General features: G+C 41.3%; 1 protein-coding gene across 20 annotated transcripts in view; it reads left to right on the top strand.

Moving 5' to 3' along the window:
* PTPRS (protein tyrosine phosphatase receptor type S) overlaps positions 1–23888 on the top strand; it is a 532810-nt gene that overhangs the window by 133802 nt on the left and 375120 nt on the right. For 13 of the 20 annotated variants that reach the window (XM_033953844.1, XM_033953846.1, XM_033953852.1 and 10 more), the window contains exon 1: positions 7905–8037. The exons of 1 other annotated variant lie outside the window; for it this stretch is intronic. The gene's annotated coding sequence lies outside the window, so the exon portion shown is untranslated. Of the gene's footprint in view, positions 1–7904; positions 8038–23888 lie in introns of those variants that run through there. 6 more of the 20 variants (XM_033953859.1, XM_033953861.1, XM_033953863.1 and 3 more) reach the window with 1 other exon arrangement.

The raw sequence follows: 23888 nt of genomic DNA on the forward strand, positions 1-23888 counted from the left end.
GTTAGTAAAAGGGGGCCATAGTGCAAAATATAGACAGCAGATAAAAATTCTCAAAACTGACATATTTTGATCACTAAATTGAAAATAAAATCATTTTTCCTACCTTTGTTGTCTGGTGATTTCATGAGTCTCTGGTTGCACTTTCTTCTCCTCACTGTGCATCCAATATTTCTTCCCTTCTTTCTGCCTCCTGCATACTTCGTCTCCTCCAGACATCATTCCATTCCCCAACCAACATCTCTGTCCTTTCATGAGTCCAACTTTTTCTTCTTCTCTCCCTGCCCCCCTCCCCTTTCTTTCTGTCTGTCTCCCTGCCCCTTTCTTTCTTTCTTTGTCTTTCTGTCTCCCTGCCCCTTTCTTACTTTCTTTCTCTCTCTGTCTGTCTTTCTGTGTCCCTGCCCCTTTCTTACTTTCTTTCTCTCTTTGTCTTTCTTTCTGTCTCCTGCCCCCTTTCTTTCTTTCTGTCTCCCTGCCTGTCTTTCTGTCTCCTGTTCTGCCTCTCTGTCTTTCTGTCTCCCCTTTCTTTCTCCCCAAGCCACTGCCGGGGCAGACATCTGGGAATAGGCTCCCAAGCCACCGCCGCCTTCTAGGTACACTGCCGACTTCTGGGCCCTCAAGCCACCGCAGACGCCGCCTTTGCCGAGTTCTTTGTTTTCTGATGCTGCAACAGGCTGGCCCGGAACTTCCTCTCCGACAGAATTGACATCGTAGGAAACGCTTCTGCAGGAAGAGCTTGGGGCAGCGGTGGGGGACGTCGGGCAGAGGAAGGCTGATTGGCCCGGTAGATCGCGAAGGCAATGTGAGTCTATCACGCGATCGACTCGCTTTGCCTTCGAGATCTGCCGGTCGATCGTGGTCGACGTATTGGACACCCCTATTCTAGACCATAAGTTCTATGCGGTTAACAAAAGATTGTGCTATGAAAAATACAGATTATGTGAGGGTAGAAAGTTAAATGGAGACTGGCAGAAACGGACATTATGTGTGTGTGGGGGTGGGGTGGGGGGGATTCTGTAAATAGTGCCCAAAATTTGACAGAAAAAATGGCCACTAAGCATTGTTCAATAAAGGGTGCATGCCCTTTATACAATAGTGCTTGGAGTGAATTCCTGTACCAGACTTAACACCAACTGAAACCTGGTGTAAATCCTGACATACAAATTGGGCATGGATCCCCCCCCCCCAATATTCTATAACACTGTGCCAAACTTTTCAGAACACCGCTGACTCTCCTTTGGCCAAGGTCCCCTTTTGAGTTATGCTTTATGGGATTTGGGCACCCAGTGTTACAGAATAGTGCACAGCCAGATGCATTTGCAAATCTTAATTGCTGCCAATTAACATCAATAATCAGTTGGTGGCCTCCAATTATTGCTTGTTAATGACTTGTTATCCAATTAAATTGCATAATGTGTCTTGGGGTATCGGTATGGGTCATGTATTTAATATACTGCTTTTTCTATGGCATAGTTACATTACCTTATAAAGCTAGTTTCTTTATTGAAAATAAGGTTAATGGGGAGCCAGAATTACTAAGTACTTTTGTATTGATCCAAAACAGGAAAAATTCTTTAGAATATGAGATTACTTGAGGCGTGTTTCTCTGAGTCTAGCAAACTAGATTGCTGTGAAAGCCATTGCTTTTTCTGCTGCTTCTTCTGGACTTTCAGCCAGTGAGATCTTTTAGTCAATTGAGGAGGTTTGCGTGCTCTCACTGGGCCTCTGGCCTTCTGCAACATGGCCAAAGAAGCTGTGGGTAGTGGGCTTTGGAGAGCATTATCAAAACACTGTACAAGTTTAGGTTCCAGGAACCACAACCTCAGCTTGTTATAGAATACTTTCTTAAAGTGATTGTTGTCAGTAATTGACTGCTGTATAATCTTGGTAACTGGATACGGAATGCTTTTGCCATAAAATGTAGCTTGTAGCTACATATATGTAGGTACAGAAAATGTCCTTTGATCCACCCTTTCTTAAACTAGTAATGCTCTCAAAGAGGGAGTGTATGTTCCACCCTTCCCCCATCCCATCAGTATTTAACTTTCTAAAGGAGCATTGGAACAGAGACAGACCATGTGGAGTATAGAAGCAACATCGCCATGCTTTCAAAAAACTTTTATTCCTGTTTGTAATTATTCAAAGATTTATGAACTGGGGTGGATGAGGCAGATGGGTGCTTTCTTTGGGGAATAGATAGGTGTGCTTTGTTTTTTTGATTAATGTGGCGTAGTTTGTTGGGGAGAGGAATTTGTTTTATGGTGTGTGTAGAGAGTTGTGATGTTATTTTGCTGTTCTTAATTATGTGTGGGTATTTTGTAAGCCAGCTAGGATTTTGGCAGAGTATAAATGTTTTAAATAAATAAATGCACTTTTTTTTTTTAAGAAATGAGGAATAAAAGACATGTTAATTTCTTATTTGCTTACTGCCCATTGATGCAGCCATCTGAGCAGTTCCCAATCTAATCAGGTACTCTAGGTATTTTCTCTATCTGACCCGGTGGCCTCACAATCTAACTATGGTACCTACTACCTGGAGCAATGAAGGGGTTAAGTGACTTGCCCAGGTTCATAAGGAGCAGTGCTGGGCTCAAGCCCACAAATTCAGGGTGCTGAGATAGTAGGTCTAACCACTAGGCCATTTCACTCCAGCAATAAAAAAATGTTCATGGGAATAACCCACATAAAGACAGCAGATAGAAAGACCAAGGTCCAACCAGCCTAAGAACAATAAAGTCATACTTTGATCTTTCCTCTTTTAGGATACTAGTCCAATACCTCATCCTGAGCACATTAGATTATTGTAATATTCTCTATTTATCAATCAGTAAGAAGAATATTAAAAGGCTACATCTTATGTAAAATACTTCGGGAAGGGGTAAAACGCTGACCTGACGGACCTCGCGGATCTAAACCCGTACGGCCTTAAAAATCTGAGGTCCGTGTCGGTCCTTGTCCGTGGCGTTTATAATTGCTGTTGCTGACAGACCTTGATGAGATTTTTGCACTGATGGATCCGTCTCAGCATAGGGAGGGAAAAGTGTTAGGATCCGTCAGCGCTAAAAATCTCTTCCAGGTCTGTCAGAGCCAGAGACTAGTGCTGGAGCGGCAGAGCAGAAGCCAAGAGAGCGGGGACATAGGTTTTGGACATGCGTTATGGAAAAGAAGTCTCCAAACTCCAGCACTAGTCTCTGGCTCTGACAGACCTGGAAGAGATTTTTAGCGCTGACGGATCCTAACACTTTTCCCTCCCTATGCTGAGATGGATCCGTCAGTGCAAAAATCTCATCAAGGTCTGTCAGCAACAGCAATTATAAACGCCATGGACACGGACCGACACGGACCTCAGATTTTTAAGGCCGTACGGGTTTAGATCCGCGAGGTCCGTCAGGTCCGTGTTTTACCCCTTCCCAAATACTGCTGTTCGCCTGATTTTCGGATTGAAAAAATCCGACCATGTGTCTCAGTATTATCATAGGCTGCCCATTGAAGCAAGAATGATTTTCAAGTTTGGCTGTCTATCCAGCTATCTTTTCAATCATTTTGTATTTGCCGATAGGAAACATTTACGTGGCTTACGATTTTTTTATTTTTCTATTCTTTAGAGGCTGTGTCTATAAATGATTCTTTAGTAAGTTGCTTTCAAACCAAGCTGGTATATGGGATAAACAACTGCTACCTAGCCTTTAGAAAAAGCCTGAAGACATTTCTGTTTGGCAAATATGATGAATAATTGATTACGATCAACTCTGTATGTTCAATATTTTTATCTTTTGTTAACCGCTCTGAACCAAGAGGTAGTTGTAGTATATAAGTTTTATATTATGTTTTCTGTTCCTTATTGATGACTTAACTCTCCTCCATGTAGATTCTCTTTTCTTAAGGGCTGATTCATTCTATTACCAATATTTTGGCAACTTCCCCTATTATTAATGTACACTTCTCCCTCTGTATTCACTGTGATAGGGGACTAACAGAACCGCAAATACAGAAAAACCTCAAATAACTTTTTCATATGTTATTTGCTGTTTTCTATTAAAAACCATTGTGAATATGGTGAAACCGCAAATAACATGGTGGGAGACCTGGCCGGTTCCTGAAGGAGAGGCAAAACACGGTGAAGAAAGTGCTGGAAATCAGTGATTTTCTCTGTAAATGCATGTAATCAGTGATTTCTCTATGCAAGCTGATGTAATTTGGGGGGAGGAGCCAGCAATCTAAAAACCGTGAATAATCAAAACCGTGAATGCTGAAACCGTGAATACGGAGGAAGTAGTGTATATGCATTACCCATTTCCAACCTCATACTGTAACTTGCTTTGTTTGCATTGGCTCTAGTCATTGTGGAAAGGGGAATATTAATCAATAAAGGTAGTACCTCTGGCCAAACCTATAAAATAAATACTGATTTCTTTAATGCAAAAATTACTTAGCAAACATGCAAGTGGAATAAAATGAGACTTCTCCTTCCCCCCTCCCCCACAATAGAATGAGTGCTAGCCATGTATCGGTCAAAATGGCTCGCTCTATGGCCCCAATTCATTAATGCAATAAATAGGGGGACCACAAATTCAATGATTACAGTCAGCGATCATTACTGAACCTGTTTTCACAGGTTTAGCAACAATCACTGCTAACCAACCCGATTCACAAAATGGCCCACCGTGTGTTTTTCCCCTTGATCGCCCATTTTCCGTTCCGGTCATGCAAATTTGTAAAACCCCATGCAAAATAGGTAAGTGATTGATTTACTAACATTTGCTTGGCTATTTTGCATCAGGTTTTACGATCCTAAAACCTGACTGCTGTAGATCTGTCAGTAACAGTGTTACCGATAGGTCTGCCTGTTTTTTTTTTTTTTCATGGTACAGATATTTTGCATACTTTACACACGCAAAATATCTGCCCCCCCCAAAAAAAAAAAAAATCCCCCTCCGCTCGCAACAGCCCTCCCCCAATGATCCCCACCAATCACCCCCCCCCCCAACAAATGCGTGCCCCCCAACACATGGCAACCCACAAATGGCAGCAGGGATGCTCACTCCCTCCTGCCACATGATGTTCCCCCCTTAAATATAGCAGGAGGGATGCCCACTCCCTCCTACCATTGGCTTTGCCCTGCTCTGCTCCCCAGCTCCCCCCTTTCTTGAACTGATATGGCAGGAGGGATGCCCACTCTTTCTTGCCCTTGGCCCTCCCCCGCCGTTGGGTCGGTCACCCCCCCCATTGGCTCCCAATCCCCATACCTTTAAGACAGGAGCAGGAGGGGTGCCCCGTCAAACTCTCCTGATCCTCTGGCCTGCTTCTGCTGCAATGCGGGCCTTAAGCCCCCTCCACGGTGCATCATGTGATGCATGGGGAGTGGCCTAAGGCCCTGATTGACTCAGGCACCTAGGGCTCCTCCCTTGGCAGGGGCCTGAGGCTCCTGAGCCAATCAGGGACTTCATTAGGCACAATATCTGTGGCATTAAAAAAAAATGAAAAAAAAAACCCCAAACAACAGAATTCTGACAGCAGTGAAAGGAGGCTGCTTCTCCTGTCACTAATGTCAGGGCTCTGCACTGACTCGATCGCTCACTGAGCAATTGAGTCGGTGAGTTTGCATGCAAATGATTTGCACCTCCGTGCAAATCATCTTTAAGCAAACTTGATAGTGAATCAATCGCTGCTTGAAAATCGGCCAACAGCGAGTGAGTCGCTATCTTTAGTGAATCTGGGCCTATGTTTCTGCTGCAGTGTTGGCTTTTAAACTGGGAATATGTTTGGTTTGTCTTCTTTGTGCTGCTGGGATTTTTCTATCCTGGAGGCCACAGTACACTCCAGTATTGTTTTAAAAGCCATACACAGTATGTGAATGAACTGTTTAATTTTGTATCCATTTCTTTTGTTTGTTTCTGTTGGGCTGCATTCCCTAAAATTCCTAAAAGGCTTTAGGTTGGCCTTAGGCTTGTCTTTGTTTTCATGTTGCAAAAAAGATAGATCCAGCTTGGTTCAGGGCCCACGGAGATGCACTCTTATGTGGGGGGGGGGGGGGGGATTGGCACACTTCTTAATTTCCTAGGAGAGAAGCCTATGCATAATGGCTCATGAATCTATTACATTTTTTTTAATACGTAAGTGAAATAAACTATATCACAACAAACTTCATTTTTAGATATGGCCAAACTAATGCAATTACTGATTTCAAGCTACTGCTATTACTATTATTTATCACTTATATAGTGCTAAAAGGCATACACAGCGCTGTACATGCTGACATTTAATAGACAGTCCCTGCTCAGAAGAGCTTACAATCTAACCTGGACAGACAGTCATGACATATAGGGTTGGGGATGCAGAACCTAAAGTGAGAGGAGTTGAATGCACTCTGGAAGAGGTGGGCTTTTAACTGGACCTTGAACACTGCCAGAGGTAGAGCCCGCTGTAGGGATTCGGGCATTTTGTTTCAGGTATACAGCGCAGCAAGATGGAAGGGACGGAGTCTGGAGTTGGAAGAGGAGGAGAATGGCACAGATAGGATGGCCTTATGGGACATAAGTGAAGAGAGGTAGTGGAGGGCAGCTGATTCAATGCATTTTGTAGGTCAGTAAGAGGAGTTTTTGAATTGTATTTGGAAACAGATGGGAAGCCAATGAAGTGACTTTAGAAGAGGGGTTACACGAGTATAGCAGCTCTCATGGAATATGAGTCGTGCAGCCACATTCTGGATGGATTGAAAGGGAGAAAGATGGAAAGCAATAATATTTCTAACTAGAGGGCCTTTTTACTGAGGCGTCCTGTGGTAATTTCTGGATGTGCACGCACTACCCATGCTGGGGGTGGGTCTGGAGTCAGATAGTGGGTGTGTTTTGTGCTAATTAGTGGAGCATGCTAACCAATTAGCGCACAAGTCTTTACCCCCTACATAATGGGTAGTGGTAGGGGTGTATACGCTAATGGCCACTCGCTAACAGGAAAATTAGCACGTGGCCATTAATAGGGAAAATAGCGAAATCGTCCATTTCACTGCGGCAGTAAAAATGCCCTTAAGACATGGGAATGACCCAGATAAAAACACACAAAGGTCACTTTTTACCAGTTTGGTAAAGGGGCCCCTAGATATATTTTTTAACTATTGTTATTAAGACACAGACTATTACAGTACCATTTCATCTACCAATCTCCTGATACTGGCCAAGCAAGCTGTGATTACTTTCATGTTCTCTCAGGCGTAGGTAATTTACAAGATCCTGAACTGATCTAGTATCCATGCTGCACAAACTATGCATGATTTTCATACAGTTAAGCCATTTTTATCAGTGGATTATTGATGTTATTTCCAGCAGAAACGCAGATTTTACAGAATATTTTGTCTTTCATATGGTTAACTGCTGTCAGTTCCCCCCCCCCCTTGTTGATGTTACAGGATTTCTACTACTGAATTTTTTTTTTCTCTTTCTATGCCTACAGGAAAACAAAGCCCATAATAAATCACCCTCTCCCTTCCTCTAATATATTCTGCCACTGTTTTCCTTTCCATCTCTGAATCTTCGGATTCTATTATGGAGGAAGACCCCGACTGTCTCATAACCTGGAATGCTATGCCCTGGCACTAAGAGAACAGAACCTTCATCTTCTTCCTTTCCTGGGTCTGGCTTCTATTTTTCCATCTCTTCTTTTTCCCTTTCTCCCCCCCCCCCAATCACCCTATAGACTGGTCTTTGTCTCTCCTCCCTCTCTGGGGTCTCTCACTCCCTCCCCTCGGGGTCCTTTTTTCACTTTCTTTCTCTCCTCCCCCTTTACCCTCTCCCTCCTCTTCTCTTTCTGTTTTACTGTGGGTTGAAACTTCACGACTGTTTGGAGTTGGTTCAGAGGTCTTTTTTTTTTTTTACCCTTTTGTTTGTGTTTTTGGAAAGTCGCTGGATCCCGGGGGGGGGGGGGGCGAAACGGGCTCCGGCACCGACCCGCAGCGACACATGGAGCTGCAGCTGCGGGATTAGGGAGGCCCGGAGAAGAGGCCCCGGAGCAGGGGAAATCTCGGCACTTGATAGCATCTTAGCGGTGAGTGAAGCTGCTGGGGGGGGGGGGGTCTTAGGGGGGGTTCCGCTGTGATTGATTTCTCTCCTTTCTGGGGCTCCAGGTAAAGAAATGCTTCCCCTGCTCTCCCTTCGGGAGCTCTCTTCTCTCCGGGATAAGGAGACTTCTTCCTTCTCATCCTAGAAAAGTTTTGCTGCCGAGGGCGACGGGGGCTGTTTTCTGCCCCTCGCCTTCGGAAGGGGGCGAGAGAGGCCACGGCCACTTTCGGGCTCGGCGCTTTGTTTCCAATCTGTTTGGGGATGAAACAGAGAAACACCAGCCCTGGCCGATTTGTGTCTGTGTGTGGAAGGGGGCGGGGGAAAGAGGATGAAGTTGGAAATTTTTTTATTTTTTAATTTCTGTTTTCTTCTGTGTCCGATGGTGCTTTTATCCCCCCCCCCCCCTCTCCTTTTCCTGCTGCTGTGGTGATTGTGAATACAGAATTAACTTTCATCTCTGGGAGGAACCATAGAGGTTCCCCCCACCTAGCACTGCATCTGGCTAGCGTCCAGTCTGCAGTGTACCACATGCATTATTGATTCAAGGTACTGGGATTTGCCAGTGCATGTTTCCATATTTAGTTCAAAAATGACTCTGGCTTGGCACCAGTTGAACTTGAAAAAATAATCATTCAGCGCATGAATAACAGTAATGGCTTTCCTAAACTAAAGTAACTCATTTTTGGTCCTAGGTTTATAACTGTTTAGATATAGTGTCACATTAAGTTCACACATCTCCTTGGGGTAATTCTGATCCAATTATGCATAAAAACACAAATGTTACTCCCCTGGAACCAGTGGAGAGGAGGGGGGGGGGCACATAGATTGCTTCCAGTAAATAAAAAAATAAAAGAAAGAGGGGGGGGGAAAGATTAAATTTAGCTGAAAATGAGAGTGCATTTGACTTACTCCCAGCTAGGTTTATGAGTAATGCTTGCAGTCTGTTAGTAGCTTCCAATTTCTGGGACTAAAATTAACCATACCATCAAAGCTGCAACAGTGGTTTCCACAGCAAAATGGCCGCCTCCTTTCCCATTTACACGCATCACAGCATCCTTCCATGTCTCTGAAATCCAATTGTGCTAGCTATTAACCATGAAATGGCTACATCCAGAATGAACCAATAGATAATGCAGGAGCTGGCTTATGCCAAGCCAAACTTGTTCTTTGCCAAGTTTTAAAAGGAGAGAGTGAAGTTTTCCAGGTGTTTTTGCTGGCATATGCTTGCTTTTTGAGATTTTTGCTCCTTTTATAGGTTCCAGCCCAGGCTTAATATCTTTTTCTACCACATTGACTGTGACCTAGGAAATCAATATTGTTTGTTGAAGAGCAAATCCCTGTTTAGCAAAGAGCCTAAGATTGAATACCCTGATCATCACAGCTCTTAAGGAAAAGTTATCAAGATTAGGTTCATGTATTACTCTTTTTCTTGTCTTTTGCTTCTCTTTCTCTCCTCCCTCCCCCCTCAATTCCTGCTGCTCTGTTTGTGTTTCATTGCAAGGAGCTTTTCCTCCCCCAAGGCTGTGCTTACTTAAGCAACACTTTTCCCTTCACTGTTTGCATATTGAAACGTGCCTGAAAGGGCTTTGCGCCTGGTTTCTCATTTACATCCACATTAGCTTGGCTGGACTTGTAGAAAGCTATAAACTTCCTGAACCCACCATGCTTTATAATTTCCAACTTCTGCCATTATTTGGTAAGGCAGTAGTGGATTGCTAACCCCCTGTTTGTGGAATAGATGGAAGACATTTGGATAAAACCCATGGCCCTGAGAGGTGGCCCTCTCTCTGTTCTTTTATGCGTCCTCCTCCCCTGTACTTTATTTATGAGAGCTATTCAGGGAATGATATGGTAAAGATTATAAGCAAGGTTGTCAGTGAACAGAATACTATACACGAGTTTTATTGATTCTACTTTTAAATTAATGTTGGAGCTTCAGCAAGTTTGACTGAGCTGTGAATGCCAGCATATGCCGATGCGTGGCCAGCCATGTGACATCTGCTGATTTGATAGGATGTGCTGCATTCTAATTTCAAATAATTGGTTGGAGATCTCCAGAGAGCACCTGTAATACTTTATGGATGATTCTATTTAAAGTGGTACCCATTTTGTGTTATATGGTGTGGTATTTGATGTGTGCCTGTTGAGTGGTACTCGTCATCTTGTATCAGTGTAGCATGTCATTTATATTTGAAATTCTAAAGTAGCCACTCCTGCCATTTCCCTTCCCGCACTGGAAACAGCCAACAGTAAAGAGAACTGTGCATTGCTGATCTGACTGGTCCATGTGGTTGTTGCAGGTGATACAGTGCACATGGTACAATCTTTTTAGACACTTGTTTAGGTGAAGTAAGTAGGTTGCTATGGAGGAATTAAAGGAAAACAGCTTTTTGGAAATGTATGTATATTTTAATTGCTAGGGGTGAGTTTTATTGTGGCGTGTGATTTTGAAACCTTGCTATATTCCAGAAGATACAGCACTCCTTTGAAGGAGAAATAGCAGGCTGTTTTCCTCTTGAGGCTATACCAGTGTGCTTGTAAAAAATTGTTTACTTTGAAAATAAGAATAAAACCTTCATAAAATCAACAGTCTCCAAAATAGAAACAGATATTTCAATGAGGAGGGGAACATATGAGTTGCCATACTGGGACAGACTGAAAGTCCATCAGGCCAGGTATCTTGTTTCCACCTGTGACCAATCCAGATCACAAGTACCTGGCAAGATCCCAGAAGAGTAAAACAGATTTTATGCTGCTTATCTTAGAAATAAACCTTTTCTAAATCCCTGCTAAGCTAACTGCTTTTACCACATTTCTGTCAATGAATTCAGATTTTAATTACACATTGAGTAAAGAAATATTTTCTCCGATTTATTTTAAATTTACTGTTTAGTCACTTCATTGCGTACCCCTCAGTCCTTGTAGAGGAAGAGTGCATTTAATAAAGTGGTCAACCCAAGGTTGACTTAAAAGGATATGTCCTCGGTATTTTTGATGGAAGGATAGGCAATTGACCCACAGCCTTTTAGTTTTGTTATTTGATATAATACAATGCCATCGGCTGAGGAAGGAGTGTATAGGGTACTTTGAAAGAAGACTATGGTCCCAGTACTCAGATGATTAAAGGGGTTCCTCACAAATGATTACAAATCAAATCATAAAGGGGAGGTCCTTCAGTTGCTAAGAAAAATAAGTGGCTGCAGTCATGGCTCCCAATGACATACACTCCTGGTTACTAAGGACCCTTTTACTGAACTGCTTTGTGTTAACGGATGCTTAATATAAGAAAAAAAGCTTACCACAAAACATGTTAAAGTGTTTTGCCTTAATTTGTCGGCACATACTAATCCTGCATATTTTTTGTCCCAAATATCATTCCAGAAACTTGTGGGTTATGTCTATCGACCACTGGATGGAGACGGAGAATAAAAGTAGACCCTGGTGATTAGCCTCCTTAAAGGGTATCATGCTGCTCCAAAACCTTTAGTTTTCTCTGTCTTTAGCAAATGGTGGATGGACTTTGCAGCTCCTGGCCTGCGCTGTGGTAACTTCCCCTGTTTCAGTTGAACTTGGGGGTTTTCTTTTTTAAAGTCTATTCTCCATTTGCCACTTGTGTTGGAATATTCTTTGGAGCTTGGGTGACTTCCGATGGTGCTGGATCCCTCCCCAGTTAGCACTTTCCCTCTGGGTGGTTCCCTCAAGTTCTGATGCACAAGCTCAAGGGCTGTACCCTTAGCTAGCTCTGCTGAAGGAAGGGAATGATTCAGCTGGTGCCAATGGCAATTGAGTGAAGGAAGCCATCAGTATCTCTAGCCTGACCCTGCTCTTCAGTCAGGTAGGATTACTTTTTATACCTTGGGAGCTGTGCATCTCTGATTTGGCACTTACGGTAGCTAATTCTCTCACTCGGGCAGGAATTCTTACTGCCAGCAGCCATTAATTTTTTCTTTCAGCATCTAGGCTATTTTGAATGGTGTCGGCTCACCTGTCCAGCCAAGGGTCTCATTTTCCTGAAAAAGTAATAGACTGCAGACTTAGAATATTTAAATTCGGCACTGTGTGGTAATGGGTATGGCACTTTTGTTTCCCTTACACTAATTTTGTATTATGCATTTGTAAAAATTGGGGGGGGGGGGAGAGGGCTTGGCATGGACAGGGACAGAGAAAGGGAAAGGGCATGGAAGTGTTATCCAGCCAGCATGTTCACATTAATGAGTTCTAACTAGATAATGCAGGGTTAACGCAATAGCACTTAGCACCTCCTAAATAGAAAGCAGTAAGCGCTCTTGCGTGCTAATGGAAAAATTAGCTCAGGACCTGAAAAAAGGAAATCCTTAAAATATTGGTGCCTTAAATATGGGGTTAGCACATGGAAAAGTCCCACATTAAAACAAACTAAGCCTACATTTTAGCGTGTTTTAGTAAAACTGCTCCTAAGGAAGCTGTAGAATGTGCCGATCCTGTCCCTCATAGATCTAGTTTTAAGCTGCCTTGCTCAGTATCGACTCCAGGTGATGTGCAATGTATAAATATTTTTGTTTATTTTATTTATATAGGTTTATACCACTCTAGTGAACTAAAATATATCGGCCTCATTTTACAACTACAATAGAATAATTACGTTTGTAGACCCTGTATCCAGAAAGTGGTTCTGTGTGATGTACAGCAGAGCTGCAGCATTAGTAATATAAAATCCACTGAGTTCAAAACATCCATGCTAACATTTCTTCAACACCCACCCTCTTATAATTGCCTGATTCCTCTTTGTATTCATTTTTTTTTTCTGTAGTAGAAGCAAAGCCATTGTCTTCCAGTCTTTTGGAACCTCTCCTTTCTTTCCAGGACAAGATGGAGACAAAGCAATTGTTTTTTTGCATTTTGTGCACCTCACATATAGAATAAAATCCTGTAGGCATTAAAATTTTCCCTGGATGTTACTGCTTTTTAAAAACTGCTGAAAGAAAGCATGGCGTTTTTAAATTATGACAGATGGTTTCTGTTCCGCCACTTGTTGTTTGGGCAACACTTAGGTCAAGGAGGTCAGAATGTGAGATTTCAGTTACCCCCCTGGCCATAGGCATAACAGTTTCCCACGGTTATCCGCGGGGACGGGAACGGTGACGAATTTTGTCACCGTGTCATTCTCTAGATTGAGGAGGAGCTATCCCCTTGATTTTAAGAGTGGAGATTAAAGATGTGCGACAGCAATGTTTCCAGCTGAAAAACATCTCACTGGATTGAAGTCCTAGTTTGACTACAGTTGTCTAACATCGGAAGCAGACAAAATTGTAGAATCGCTAGTAAAGAGAAAAAATTAATCTGACACTCCTTTTTCAGTTGTAGACGGACTATTTTCCAGTCCCTGGAGGGTTAACAATCTAAGGGGGGAAATTCTGTAACTTGGCGTCTTGATGTAGATGTGATAATGGAGCGTGCTTAGCACCAAATCTTTAATGGCACTTAGGACACCTAAGTCATTATAGCAAACTACTAGTGCAAACCCACATTGCTGTGCCAGAACTTAGATGTGACCCTTTTTATGCCATATCAGTAGCAGGTTGTAAATGGTCACACCTAAATGTACCAAGTGACATTCATAGCTGAGAGTATTCTATACATTATGTGCATTATTTGGTGCCGTGCCCATGTTCCTTCCATGTTTATACCCTCCTTGGAGTTAAGGTAACTTGAATAAGCGATTCATCAAATGCAAATAAAAACTTGAAACTTGAAGTTAAATGCTAGTAAAATCAAACTTCTTTGGTTTTGGAATACATCAATTCTAATTCCTTCTACAAGTTTCAAGTTTAATAAAATTTTGATTAATCGCTTAATCATAACTCTAAGCGATGTACATAGTGATAAAATTACAAAGCTTTAGGAAACAATACAACGCGTAAAAAAGAGCTAAGTCTTACAAGACTATTAACAAACTTGACAAACTTAAAAACACAAGGAAAGGTAGGGAAAAGAACTACAAATTATTTGAAAGTAAGCAAGATGTTTAGGAAAATGCGATTAATACCAGGGTAAAACCTCCAGGCTGATGATAATTCAAAGATTCTTGGTGTTATTTTGGATTCCTCCTTTAATTTTTGAGTCCAAGATTGCTTACTTATGGAAGAAAACAATTTTGATTACGATGACTACCTCTAATAAGGACTTTGTTTTAAAGCTTTATTTATGAAATTTAAATACCTCTAATAAGATCTTTTTTTTCACGAGAATCACTTTGCTCTTTTGGTTTGGTTGGATAATTCGCTGTATATGGGTCTTAATACAATTTTAAGTAAACTCCAATTGATTTCCCCGATTAAGAAATGTGTTAGTATCTCTGGATATCTTAGTAGGCTTCATTGGCTTTCCTGTAAAGGTTTGTGTTGTTTTTAAAATTGCCTGCACTGTTTTTCATATATTACATGTGGATGCACTAGGTTTAATAATTCATCTTTTGTCACACTCATTATTTCCTCCTTGGGTTCATGATACATTTTTATTAAGATTTTTCTAGTTACACGTGTCAACTTGCCATGTTTTCTTTTTATGCTGTTTCTATATGGCATGATACACTTCAGTGTATCAGAACTGAGCCAAATCATTTACAGTTTCAAAGGAAGTTAAAAACTTTTTTATTTGACAGGTTCTGAGAGTTTTTATTATCTTGTAATGTTTGTTATTTTTTTAATGTAATTTTATTGTATTTTTACGATGTTTATATTTGTTGTTGTTCCCCCATATGTAATATTTTGCCGCCTTAAATTGTAATCTTCCTCAAACTTCTATTTGGAATTTGCACGATAAATAAGTTCTGGATTGGATTAGATAAGTGCAGAAATGCATGAAAATACTGGTTAAAAGTGTACCGTATTTTCACTCATATACTGCTCACCCGTGTAAAACGCGCACACGGGTATAGCGCGTGGGAAACTGTAATTTATGTAAATAAATTTTTATATACTGCGGACACCCGTATACCGCGCATGCCGCCCCGACTCTCCCGTCGCCGCCCGACTCTCCTTTCGCCCGCCCCGACTCTCCTCTCCCCCTTGAAGTCCTGTCCCCACCCTGAAAGCCTGATGCCCCCCCCCGACATCCGATTCACCCCCCTGCAGGACCGCTCGCACGCACTCGCATCCCCACCCCGAAGGACCGCTCGCACCCGCACAGCCTTCCTACCCCCCTCATCATGTAGAAGCTCCTACCGTTATCCTGCTGCTTCCTCTGCCGGCGGTCCCAGCCCTTCTGTGAGCCCTGCGTCTGCGCTGCTTCCTCTTCCGGTGGTCCCGCCCTTTCTCCGGAAGAGGAAGCAGTGCAGACGCAGGGCTCACAGAAGGGCCGGGACCGCCGGCAGAGGAAGCAGCAGGACAACGGTAGGAGCTTCTACATGATGGGGGGGGATCTGGAGGCGGTGGGGGTGCGAGTGCGTGCGAGCGGTCCTTCGGGGTGGGGGTGCGAGCGGTCCTGCGGGGGGGGGTGAATCGGACGTCGGGGGGGGGAACTATGTAAAAAAAAAGTTGTAAAACGCGCTCACGCGTATAACGTGCATGGTTATGCACGGTTTGTAAAAATCGTGTATAACGCACACGTTATATGCGTGAAAATACGGTAAGTGGCACATAGCTCTAGTCATGAGCTTATAGAATTGCTTTAAAGCTAAAGAATTATCATTTGCACTATGACTAAACACCAGCAACCAGTCATTTTTTGAGTAGGGGCGGGTAAGAGGGATAGAAGCTTTCTTTTTAAAAAATGTATTTCATGCTATTTGAAAATAGCATGCACTAAAAGTGAAACAAACTAATAAAAAAAGAAAAACACTGAATTTCATTCCATTTTTGCTTGGTTTATTTTGAAATGGAACAAACAAACCAATCTTGCTTCTTCCCCCTCCCACCATTTCTTTTCAGAACAAATGCACATTCCTAATTATGAGATCTGGTGGGTTTTGATGGCACAATGTACCACAAAGAATTGAACTGGATGCAGTTCAAAATAAGAGAACTTTCCACCTCTGGATTTTGTAAGTTCCCTAGAATTGGAGATCAACAAATAAGTTTTAGGTGATATATTGTCTTGCGATTGCGATTAGTTTTCAAGAGTTTTGCTTCATTCATGTATTTTTTAAGCTTTTTTGCTGTTGCAAGATGGTGTTAGTGCTATACATTTACGAGTTCTTCCCATACCATTCTGATTCACTGGATATTGCCCTGGTGAGAAAGATGTGGGTCATACTACAGTACTTTATTTGGGAACATCATTGGATTTGCAAGTGGCACTGGCTAATAACCACGAAAGAGCTTCTTACCATAGGCCGGTGAGGTAAATGATCCGACACTCAGAGGAATTGAATGAGCGTCGGAGCATTTACCTCACCGGCCTGCGGTAAGAAGCTCTTCTGCAGTTTAGTAAAAGGAGCCCTTAGTTGTTAACTTTTGAGACTGACAGAAATTGGATATTAAAACTTTTTTTCTAGCACAGAGATTGTTTTGCATTCTCAAAATTTGCATGTTTTCAGATGTAGCTTCTGTAACACAGAACAGGAGGCAATAATTCCTGCTCTTACTTGTATGTCCTGTAGTATTGCAGATTGGTGCAACTTTTTTTTTTCCTAAAATATCTATGCAAGTGCATTGTGAAATTGAAGGTTCTAAATTTTTCTTTAAATCCTCTGTTATCTTGTTTTTTTACCGATAGGATTCCACTTGGGGCATTTTCCCTTCTCTAATCTTTCTCTTTAGGTTAGAAGCTGCAGTTTTGGAATTATTTGCCTACAACTGTGCTCTCCCTGTTACTGTATTTCCATGTATGTAAACCACACACATATATACCCCATACCTGTATATACCCAGAAAAAAGCAAATTTTGTAAGTAAAATCATATATACCATATATATACCATAGTAAGTTCTTCTTCAGCTAGCGGGTGGTGGATACCTGGAATGCGCTTCCGGGGGAGGTGGTAGAGCAGAGTACGATTTTGGGTTTCAAAAAGGGGGTTGGACATGTTCCTAAAGGAAAAGGGGATTGAGGGGTATAGCTAGAGGGGTACTATATAGGATAAAATGTCTTAAGTGAAAGAACACTGCAGGTCATGGACCTGGGGGGCCGCCGCGGGTGCGGACTGCTGGGCACGATGGACCTATGGTCTGACTCGGCAGAGGCGATGCTTATGTTCTTATGTTCTTATATCATATATATACCATACCCTGCATTTATTGCAATAAAATGTAAAACTGTATATTACTCCTTTTGAAAAGCACTGATTTGGTAAAAATTTAATGTATACCCCACACATCTTGCAAAAAAAATTGTATAATTGTGTAAAACCCACAGGTTATATAAGTGAAAATACGCTGACTTTGTTTTATTAGCTTGGGGGCCCTTTTACTGAACTGTTCTAAGTGGGGGGAAGAGGGAAGCTTACCACAGAATATGATAGTGATTTGTTGTAATCTGTTACTGCACACTAATTTGTGTTTTTAATAATTTGTTCTGGAGGAACATAAGAATTGGCGCTGATGGGTCAGACCAGTGGTCCATCGTGCCCAGCAGTCTGCTCACGCGGCAGCCCTCTGGTCAAAGACCAGCGCCCTAACTGACACTAGCCCTACCAGCGTACGTCCTTGTTCAGCAGGAACTTGTCTAACTTTGTCTTGAATCCCTGGAGGGTGTGTTCCCCTGTGACAGACTCCGGAAGAGGCATATCATGAGCAGGGAACGGATGTGGAACCATTATCCAGCTCGTGTGCACCAGCTGGATAAAGCAGGATTAACATGGGAGGACTTATTGCCTCCTAAATAGGAGGCAAAAAGTCCTTCAACATTAACTTTTTGCAAGTCCTGTGCACTAATGGAAAAATATGCACAAGACCTCCAAAAAAAAACACAAATCCTTAAAACCCTGGCACATGAAATATGGGCTGGCTTAGTGCACATGAAAGTCCCATGTTAAAATGCACTAACAGGCAAATTCTAAACTTAGGCACCTGCATTGGCATGTCTAGCTGATATAGGTGCCTAACTTGATTAATAGGCTTAATTGGCGCCAATAATTTTGCATTTAACTCATAATTGACGTTAATTGGACTTGATTGAAAGGCGCTCAGCTCAGAAAGCACGGTTCTATAAAAAGTGTGTGCCTAGTCCAAAGTGCCTACCTAAAAGTGGGTGTGGTTAGGGGGGGCAGATCAAGGGTGTGTTTTGGAGTTAGGCGCCTTTATCGACTTAGGCGCCATTGTACGCACAACTTAGGCACAGGCATTTAGGCTAAGAAAACCCTGGCATAAAATACAGTGTGCCTGAAAGTTAAAATGCCTAGCAACGCTTAATGCTGCTTAGGCGGCACTAAGGGTTCCTTTTACGAAGGCGCGGTAGCGGTTTAATATGAGTAATATCGCGCACTAAACCGCCAGCTGCGCTAGCCGCTGCCGCCTCCTCTTGAGCAGTCAGTAGTTTCCAAGCTAGCGCGGGGGTAGCGCGTGATTAAACGTTGCACGCTTTAAAGCCGCTACCGCCTCCTCTTGAGCAGGCGGTAGTTTTCTGGCTAGTGCGGTGGGGGGGGGGGGTAGCGCGTGATTAAATGTTGCGTGCTTTAAAGCCGCTACCGTGACTTCGTAAAAGGAGCCCTAAGTGTGATTCTATATAGTGCACCTAATTTTTGTAGAATTGTGCTTAGCACCACACTAGTTGGCATTGATTTTTTTTTTTTTTAGGCAACATATATAGAATGGGCCCCAAACCCATATTGCTTCTTATTTTTTTCCACCCTTCCCTTTAAATTGGCGGATTTTAATGTGGGATAAAAATTATTGTTCTTTCATAATTTTTTTCTCTTTGTTTCAATGTTTTGTATTCCACTTTCCAATCAAGAGATGTTAAGGACATTTGCATAAATATAAAATGAAGGTTTAGCCATTATTATGTGAGAGCGTAAAACCAGCGAGTCTGTAATTTTATCTAGTGTGTTACACGCTGATACATTAGGTTCAAACTATTGTTAATTGCCCTTGTGAACAACGTCTTTGACATCTGATCCCCTGAAGAAACAGGATGTGAAATGGGTCCCATTGGGATCAGGACTCTTCAATTAAGTTGTGCTGTTCTATATTACTGTACTTGATATACATTCATTCGAGATTTGCATATTTATGTTAAGGAGGGTTTTTTTCTTTGACCAATGATTGATTTTACCCTAAATATCAAGCATTCACTGTTTAATTTGCTTGTCAAGGGAATCGGAGGTCTTTTTTCCTTAAGTAAAATATACAGTCAGTATTTTGTTGACATTTACGTTTAATTTTTGAGGTTATAATTTTGATGTTATAATTTCATGTTTTTGTATACTCCACTTTTGTAATTGGTGCTCCACTGTGTGTGTTTATTTTTTTTGCTATTAAAAGCAAATTGTCCATATGAATATTATTTGTAACCTTTTTATCTGGGCAAGAGCTGAGACATAAGCAAAATGCCAAACATTTTCAGGTTTAAGTGCATTTGTGTTTGGATTCCAGATTTAATTACTTGCCTTTTTGAAACTTGAGATAAAGGCCAGTGACAGTTCAAGCGCTGTAGTTATTTTTTGTACCTGAGGCAGTGGAGGGTGAAGTATTTTGCCTGAGCTCAAAAGAAATGTCTGGGAGAAGTGGGATTTGAACCCTGACCTCGCTGGTTTTCAGCCTGCTGCTTTAACCATGAAGCTCCTTTTCTACTTTGTTTTTTAAAATTATTTTATATACATCTGCAAACTCCATACTTTGTACATTTCTTTTTCAAAGAGAAGGGTAACATTTTGTTAACAAGATATCTGTTATTGGCATGGTTAAATCTTGCTCCATTTGGGGGTCAGTTGGTGATTAGACCAGCTTTTTATCACTTAGAGTTTTCTAGTCAAGTGTCTGGCATGAGTAATTCCTTGTTTGCTTGAGGGAGGTGATTTTTTTTCTTCAAATTTTGTCTTTCTCTCATTGTCAGTGGACATCTGGTGCCAGGGTTGGCTGTTGAGGAAGGGAGCTGGAGTTGTGACCTCAGAGAGTTTGATGGATTAGTGTATGCTGAAGAAGGCAGAGGGGGCTGAGGCACAGAGCTGAAGAATTCCAAGGATGGGAATCGCTATGTTTTTCCCTTCCCCTATGCAGGGGCCTCTAGAGTTTTGGTGTAAGATATTTAAATGCATTCTACTTTTGAGGAGAAATGAATTCTCTCTAATCTGCATTATGGGTAAAAATTGGCCTCTGGCATCTTCCTTTGTCACTTCCCCCATCTCACCAGTGTATCCCCCAGCATTTAGACCAAGTAGATCCTCTGTGAACCCTGGATCAATAAGATCCCTCTTATTGCAAAGTAAGGCCCAAACTCATAAACCTTCCTTCAGATAGTCAATAGAATTATGGATCTTGTGGCATAAATTTCTGTTCAAGAAGGTTCAAGGTTTATTAATATTTGATGAATCGCTGAATCGGTTTACAAAGCGATGTACACAATTATGGAAGAGAATAAGATTATAAAATACAAATTCATTAACATTGAATTTAAGACAAGACAAACTTTAGCTGGAGGGGAAGGAGGGCAAAAGTTACATCTGTTATATCGAGAAAAACAAATAAGGAAAAAACAAAAGGAAACAGGGTAGTTAAAAAATTAAAAGTAATATGAAAGTCTAAAAAAATTAAGTATTAAAAGCATCTTTAAAAAGGTGCGTTTTTAAGGATTTTTTAAAAGAGAGGAGATCTTTTTCGTTTTTAATGTGTTGTGGCAGAGAGTTCCACTATTGTGGACCAATTACAGAAAACATATCAGATCTTCTTGTACCTATTGTTTTCAGAGAAGGTATAGCTAATAGATTTTGAGAAGATGATCTGAGTGAAAGTGCAGGGTTATGAGGGATTAGCATTCTTGCTATAAATTGGGGTTCGTTGTAGACTAAGGTTTTAAATATAAGCAGCATGACCTTAAACAGAATGCGATGACTGATGGAAAGCCAATGAGCGTCGATAAATAGTGGCGTAACATGATCATATTTTCTAGCGTTATAAATCAGTTTGATAGCAGTATTTTGGATAATTTGAAGACGTCGCTTTTCTTTTTGAGAAATGTTGAGTAGTAAAGAATTACAGTAATCCATTTTAGCTATAACTAGCAAATGAATCAGAATGTTACGCGATTTAGGCTTGAGAAATTTGGCGATTGATCGTATTAAACGCAGTTTATAAAAGCAAGTTTTAACTATATTATTGATATGGTCATGAAATATTAATTTATCGTCGATTATAACCCCTAGAATTTTTAAGTTGGGGACAATTTCTATTGTGTTATTATTAAGGACGAATGGCATCTTCAGGACTATATCATTTTTCCAATTAAAAATCATGGCTTTTGTTTTATTTATGTTTAACGCCAATTTGTTTGCGTTGAGCCAGTTTTGAACTAATTCAAGTTTATTATTTATAGACATGATGTCAACATGATTTTCAGGGTCAAAAGGGTGAATTAATTGAATGTCGTCTGCATAGGAAAAAGATGTAAAACCAACTGACTGGCAGAGACTCAATAGTGGGGAGAAAAAAATGTTAAACAAGAGAGGCGATAAAATAGATCCTTGAGGAATCCCAAAAGATGTAGAGTAAGAGTTATAGTATTCATTATTAAACTTAACTAGGGAAGTGCGGTTCGTGAGATATGAAGTAAACCAATTGAGTACTTGGTCGCAAATGCCTATCGATTCAAGTCGATTAAGAAGAAGATCATGATCAATTGTGTCGAATGTGGCAGAGATATCCAGAGAAAAGAGAGCAACAGATTTGTGATGGTCCAAAAAGTAATGGATATTATTCGTTAAGCCAGTCATTGAATATTCAGTGTTATGACATTTACGAAAACCTGTTTGGTTGGGGTGCAGGACATTAGTTGATTCAATGAAATCGGATACCTGGTTAAATATCAGTTTTTCAGTTAGTTTAGCTAAAAAGGGGATATTTGCAATTGGTCAGTAGTTTGTAGGGTCATTTTTACTAGTTTTATGGTCTTTAATTAATGGAGTGATAATGGCAGTTTTCCAGGGAATAGGGACTGAAGCAGTAAGCAGGCTTTTTAAGACAATTGAGTGAATGAAGGGTCCAAGGTGATGAAAATTTTTTTTTGTATAAAATGGAGGAAAGATTTCGGATCCAGAACTTTTTAAATTGATTTGAAAAAAAAGTGCTTTGATATCGTTAAGAGAGGGAAGTTTGAAATTTGAGCATTTAGCTGTTGGAATGAGCTCATGTATGGTAAAAGGGGGCCTACTTATAGCCACTCCTGAATCTTGCAGGATTGGCCATCCCCATTCCAGGAGCTTTTCCAAAGTGGTTGTTTGGGGATTCTAAATATGGATTTAAGTCACTGTCTTAATTCTTCTTCACTTCTACTATCAGGTTTTCCTTATTTGAGCTTTGGTGCTCCCAACCTTTATTGCTTCGGTTCAGAACTATCTGCTTTCAGATAGATCTGGGATCTGGATTTGAAAACAGAGACTTATGTAGATGAAAGTTAGACTGTGGAGATTACAAACTGCTGTTCATCCTCTGTCCCTAAAATGACAGGATTATTTTTGTCCTTTGGGCAAGAGAGGGATGGTTGATAGATCACACTATCTTTAACTGCAGGACGTTTGGAACTTGGGGAGAGGAGTTTCAGTCATGGTGAGCATGATGTTTTAACCAGGGCATGATTAATTCATTGGTGGGCCCTAGGCATCCAAATACACTGGGCCCCCCATGCCCCCCCTCCTGTAACATTGTACCTATGGGCCCAGCTCCAGAAGTCCAAGCAGCACCTTTTCCATCCTTTTTCATTATTCAGTGCAGCTGAACTTGCAGTCTTCAAAAGACCGTGGGTAGAGGTACCTACACACTTCCCGCGGCTGACTGGAAGCAGTGTAGGAACCGCTGCTCATGGCCTTTTGAAGACTGCAAGTTCAGCTGCACTGAATAATGAAGAAGGCAACATTCGGATGTCTGGAACTGGGCCCGGAAGCAGGTACACAGACGTCATCAAAGCAGGCAGTATTCCGGGCCCCCCTGAACTCTTCAGGCCCAAGGCACATGCCTACTTGGCCTAACCGTTAATCCTGCCCTGGTTTTAACAGCTAATCTCTCCAACTTCTTAACTTATTTACAGGTCAATTCTCAGAACCTAATGCTGGTGCTAGAGGCAATTAGTGCTGGAATAGATCTGATGTTAGGGTGCGTAAAATGTTCAGAGGGCATAAACCAGGGTGGATTTCATGTAAATCATAATTTAAATCACTAGTCAAAAAGACTTGATTTAAATCAAACCCATGACATGAATGGATTAATGGAATCCATTTTTCAAAAAAATTTAAACATTGCATGAATATACAGCCTCTTGCTATATAATTAAAACTAATCCTAATCCTTATTTCATGATGAATAACTTTTGGGCTAGATTTTTCTTCAAAAAAGCATTTTATTTAAAAAAAGATATAATTTAAATAAAAAAATGTAAATATTCATATACAAGTGGTATATCAGATATAATAATTACAATAAATAATTACTGGTTCCTCATGGCTTTGGACATCAAGGAAGTGTACTTTCACATTGCAATATGGCTGAGCCATCAACATTTCCTATGGTTTGCTATGTTGGGCAGCCATTTCCAGTTCAAGGCTATGCCCTTTGGCCTGGGCATGGTGCCAAAGACTTTTTCCAAGGTCATAGTGGTAGTAGCAGTAACGGGGATCAGAGTGCATTCTTACCTGGATGACTGTCTGATTCAGACCTCATTCTTCCAGGAAGGAAAGACAGCTATGGCAGAACTGATTCATCATCTGCAGTCCTTG

The sequence above is a fragment of the Geotrypetes seraphini genome, chromosome 8 (assembly GCF_902459505.1).
Source record: "Geotrypetes seraphini chromosome 8, aGeoSer1.1, whole genome shotgun sequence".
Classification (NCBI taxonomy): domain Eukaryota; kingdom Metazoa; phylum Chordata; class Amphibia; order Gymnophiona; family Dermophiidae; genus Geotrypetes; species Geotrypetes seraphini.